The sequence below is a fragment of the Pinus tabuliformis genome, chromosome 7 (assembly GCF_031772625.1).
Source record: "Pinus tabuliformis cultivar Carrire ecotype Pingquan chromosome 7, CPIR1, whole genome shotgun sequence".
Taxonomy (NCBI): Eukaryota; Viridiplantae; Streptophyta; class Pinopsida; order Pinales; family Pinaceae; genus Pinus; species Pinus tabuliformis.
In genome coordinates, this window is record NC_142293.1 from 804,968,004 (window position 1) to 804,973,388 (window position 5,385).

Here is a 5,385-nt window from a genome sequence, read left to right on the forward strand (position 1 = left end):
GCCAATAATGCTGCTGTTATACGCTACTGGTTCATTTCCCCCTCTAGCTCCGTTACTATGTACTTCTGATGTAGCTCTCGTTCAACTTTTATTTGATTCGATTTACTGTTGTAGGGCAGCCACATGTGCGACCATTCGGTTGCGAAGTATCCATGAAGTTTTTCTGACCAATCCCTGCTAAGAATTAAGCCATAGAATTCAGGGATGTCAGCAACTAAAATGTCAATAACTTGACATACCTTTGGGTTGGATGACAACCTTATGGTTACTTGATTTAGTTCGCCAATCACTTCGACTTGAGATTGATCTAGCTGAACTATGCGCACAACGAATTTCTGTGGTTGAACGTTTAACTTGGCACATATGGATTTGGGTAAAATATTCGATGAAGCACCATAATCTACCAAACAATTGTGCACATTTTTATTGAAGATTTCATAAGTAAGGAGAAACGGGGGAGTGTGAGATCTTGATCTTCCTCCAATTAGAGCGATGTCATTCGGATCAATCTTACTGATCACGTTACTTGGAGGTCTTCCCATTTTATGGGAAGCTTAAGAAAGTACAGCGGCAGGCAAAGGTGCAACTGGCACAGCATGTAATTCTTTCATCATTATCTTTTGTTGATGCTTTAACTTGCTCAGTTCGTAAAGGGTGATGTTGGCCCTAGTGTTTTTCATATCTTCTATAATATTGTACTCAATTTCATCCGACACAATCAGTGTTTTAGATGGAGTTGATTCATCTGTTTGCACTGGGCTGGTTTTAGTCGCTTTTGATGTCGTTTTCTTTGTTGCGACTTTATCCTTTATTGCAGAGCTTGCGCTCTTTGGCTTAGGGGTAGTTTGGGGAGGATCAAGCTGATTTTTTCTTCGTGTGCTAACTGGGAATACTTCTTGATCTTCTTCTTGTGGGAGGATGAAATCCCACATTCCTTGTAATTCCACAACTTCTTCTTCATCAGTCTTCCCTTCAGTGGAAATTTCCTCTTCCTCTTCCTCGGATTCAACATTTGAAATAGCATTGGGTGGCTTTGAATCCGTTGAAGGACCTATTTTAAAAGCTCTGTAGGGCTTTTTTGAAGAAGTTTCTGCTACTTGCTTTTTGATGTCGACCATTTCATTGGACATGGTCTTTAGAACTTTCTGCAATCCTTCCAAATCAAATGGATCTTTTGCTTGTTTCTTCTTGGAGTCTTCCTTGAAGGTGACTTTTTTGGATTTACGTTCCTCTATCGCAGATTTCTTTTCCAGGGATATTATACGTTTCTCTACTTCTATTGCTTCTTTCATGTTATCATCTAAGGTTGTTTTATTGGCCTTGTCCAGGAAGATTGCTATGTTTGATGGTAGAGCGGTGATATACCATTCACATCGTACTTCTTCGCTGGGTTGGGAAGCAGTAGGAATTTTGTTGAAGATTTTATTGAAACGTAAATTGAAATCTTTGATAGGCTCTCTAGATTCGGCCCTAAGGTTGGATAGGTCGTTGATTAACATTGCCATAGACCTTTCATCACCAAACTTAGTCAGGAATTGCTGCTGGAAGATGTCCCAACTAGTGATGGATCCAGAGGGTAATGAAAAATACCATGACCTGGCTGTTCCTTGCAGAGTATAAGGAAAAATCCGAACAACAGCATCTTCATTAGTAACCCCATTAAGATTAATGGATAGCATGAAGTTGTTTATGTTCTCTTCTGCTAGCATGCCTACCTCGGGATTAAATTTAGGCAGCCATTTCTCAGGATGGGTCGGTATTTGACTCAAGGGTGCAGGCATTAAGACTGCCCCAGGGTTATTCCATGGAGACTGGGCCATTGCTGTGCTACTAACAGTGGAAAGTGCAGAAGATGATCCCTATGGCTGGGAAGATGAGGATACTACGATTGTAGATGATTGAGGAAGAGTTGTGGGGGTTCCAGTGGACGGATGGACGATGACCTGAAGTGGTGGAGTCGATGGTTTACATCGCGGTGAAGAAGTTGAGATGGATGATGTTGACAAAAGAGTCTCACTGTCGGACTCTTTAGGTGATTTCCTTGCTCTTTTCCTGGTGGGAAGAGGTAATTCGGTTGGTTGAATGCCAAACTTTTCACTCTTTAGCCTGGTCAGGGGATGAGCAAGGTTATAATGCGAAGTCACGCTGCCTTGAGATTTATCAGACCTTTGAGGAGAAATGGAAAATCCCTGAAGTTTGTGAATCAGATATTCGACTTCAGGAAGTTCAACGGTAGATTGTTCTGAAATTTCAGGGTTTGTAGCAACGGTTGATACTCGAGCGACTTCTAACTCTGGATTTAAGTGTAATGGAGAAGTCGGGGGAGATGGTGAGGGTGATTTACTCTCAGAATGGTATTCAGATTTAGATTTACTTGCCATTCATAGTTCAGGCCCTCCTTCTAGCGCTAAATATATTGAAGCCCCGAAAATCGGGTCGACAACAAAGGGGATACCCGCCCGGTCCGGACCTTGGTTGGCAGCTCCTTATCCGTTTGGTATAGCAGGTCCGACTAGGGATAATGGCACCAGTTTCCCAATCTATGAGTGTGTGTGTGTAGAATTTGATGTTGCTGATCTAACAGTTCCTGTTTAAGATATTCTAATTCTAACTTTAATCTAATTCTATGCTATTGTAATCTAATAAACAACACATCTAAGTCTATACTAACCCGAGATGTAGTTCTTATATTATGCGATCTAAATATTTTTCAAATAACAACTGGTAATAAAGATCATTCAGCGATTATAAGAAAGGAAATCAATAAAGATGAACCACTTCGCATAAAAAGTTAGACGAAACAGTTGTGATAAACATATCGCATAATGAGCTATTCATACATTAAGCATAAATAAATAGCTATCACCGTACAAAAGTGCCAAATGATAACTCAGACATTCATGCAATAATACATAAACAACTAAAATCTGTATATCACTTTAACACATAAGCAGCAATGGTCAAGAGATAAAAGTACCATTTATGACTAGTCCTACTCATGAGCTTCAAGCGACAATGATTTATCTTTCCTTGCTCTAACATCCACTAAGAGTACAGAAGTACAGCATCAGTAGCAGATATCAAATGCAAACATCAACAAATCTTAATCCATTCATTCACCAAAACCTCCTCTGAGGGTGCAAAAGTGCATGTTCTGAGGACAAGTTTTTGATAAATTTCTGGACCCTTCTCTAAATGCATGAGAAGGGTTTAAATACTACTAACTAAATAACTTAATTACACAGATTCAGGATACGGTTTAAATGACCGCCCTTTTTCTAAGCAAAAATAAAATAAAACTATTTCTAAAAATTAAATCTAATATCTAACTATTTCTGCATTTTCTCCTTAATGTTGCAAGCATTCAGTATTTGCCTGGGTAGAGTTGGCTGACTGTCTTCCGCTTTTGGTTGAGCTAAGCAAACAGAAATGGTAAGAGCTGGCACCATCTTTTCAGCAAAATCAATGATATACTCGAGAGTCATCTTCTGACTATGTGGCTTCACCGCGTATGCCCAGTAATAATCCAAGTTCAACTTGGTTAACCCTTGAATCGCTTCTGCCTTTTCCTTAGCTTTCTATTTCCAATTTGCTTTTTATCATTGCTTTCTTGCACTTCTCGGGCTTACAGGTGACTGAGCCATTAGAGGCTTTCCTTCTTGAATAATTTTCTCAGCAATGCGCGATTAGTGCTAGGCGTTAATCGCGCATCAGAAACTGCCTCCGTTCTTTGATCCGGGCTTCTCTCATGCGTTTTTCTCCTTTTGCGCCTTTTTCTTCACTGGATATAAAGCTTCAAAATTTGTAAAATTAATGCTTTTGTGAGCTCTTGACCTTGAACATTAAACTGCCTATTGATATCAGCATCTTTCAATACTCATTCAACCATGGTTATAAATGAACGATCTGTAATGGATGGCTCAGCAGCGTTCTGTGAATCTGCAACTCTGTTGCATGCGGGCGTCTTTTCTCTGTCTTTGAACATTGGAGTTTTACCCTTTTTCCTCATAGCTTCCTGAACATTGCTTTGTGTAACTTTTGTTTTTCATTCCTGCAGTTCACAAGTGAGGAGAGAGTAATGATAATAAAAATCGACAGGAAAGCTTTAAATGCTACGGATATGCAAAAACATGCCACTTGACGTAAACTGGCTCTTCGAACAACACAAAACCATATTTTATTAACAACTGCCATATAATTCATTAATTATCATTAAAGCGTGTATCCAGGTCTTGGTTTATGGAAAACTTTTTCTTGAATATTGAGCCAGGAAAATTTGCGATGGAATGTTTCTACGATCTGCATCGCAGTATCGCATTTCGCTGTATCACATTACCGCAATTTCATCGTGTTGTGCTATCGCAAGGTTGCTTGATCGCGCTATCACAAGATCGTGGATCACAGTATCGCAAAATCGCAGATCACTGTAATCGTTAAATCGTTATGTGTTTTTCATGCAATTTTGCGATATGCGATATCGCATATCGGCGATTTTTTAAGGTTTTCCAATGTGAGTTTTTATTAATGCATGCGATGCGATGGAGTTCGCGTTGCAATCTCGCAGTTTATCATTTTTACTCATAAGGAAATGTCCTATCCTTCTTTGTGTGATGTGATGTTTCTTAAGGAGTAACATATATGAGCACTAATTGATTTTTTGAATTTTTTAACTAAGGGTGCCCACTTACCTAGTGTTATTGCTAATACTAAATAAAGAGGGGGGTTGTTGGTGGCCACAACAAGACTGATCCTTCAATTTTTTATAGAGGTTTTGAAACACAAAGACCTTCAACTTGCTTTGATTCTCTTCTTGAAGCTTGATCCTTGAATTTCTCTTTTATGCCCTTCCTGTGACTTCAACACCTTAGCTTCGATACCATGTTGAAGAATCTAGGGCAATTTAATTTAATAAGATTCTTCTCACCGTGATAACTATTAGTGAGGTATTTTTAACTTTTCTTATTAGCACAATATTTGCTTGTTATTATTAGAGTGTGTCTTCTCAATTCATCAAATAGTTACCAAAACAAAAGAGACAAGAACACAAGATGTTGGCTTTCTGCCAGGGCCAAAACCTCTCACTCCTTGAGAGGAAAACCTGCACAAAATTCTTCTTATAGATATTCCAATTGATAAATACCAAGACCATGACCCTTGACCTATTAGGCCACTCCAATACCAAGACACCAATCCTCTTCTTTGTCACTGTTGAGATCATCATCACTACTACTTGAAGTCATCACTACTGCAACACTGAGGCCATTGCCAATGCACCATTGAGATCATTACTACTACAACACGGAGGCCATCACCAAGATCATCGCTGCTACAACTCCGTTGCACCTTCATCGAGATCTACACCAAAACAACGAGATTTGTGCACAG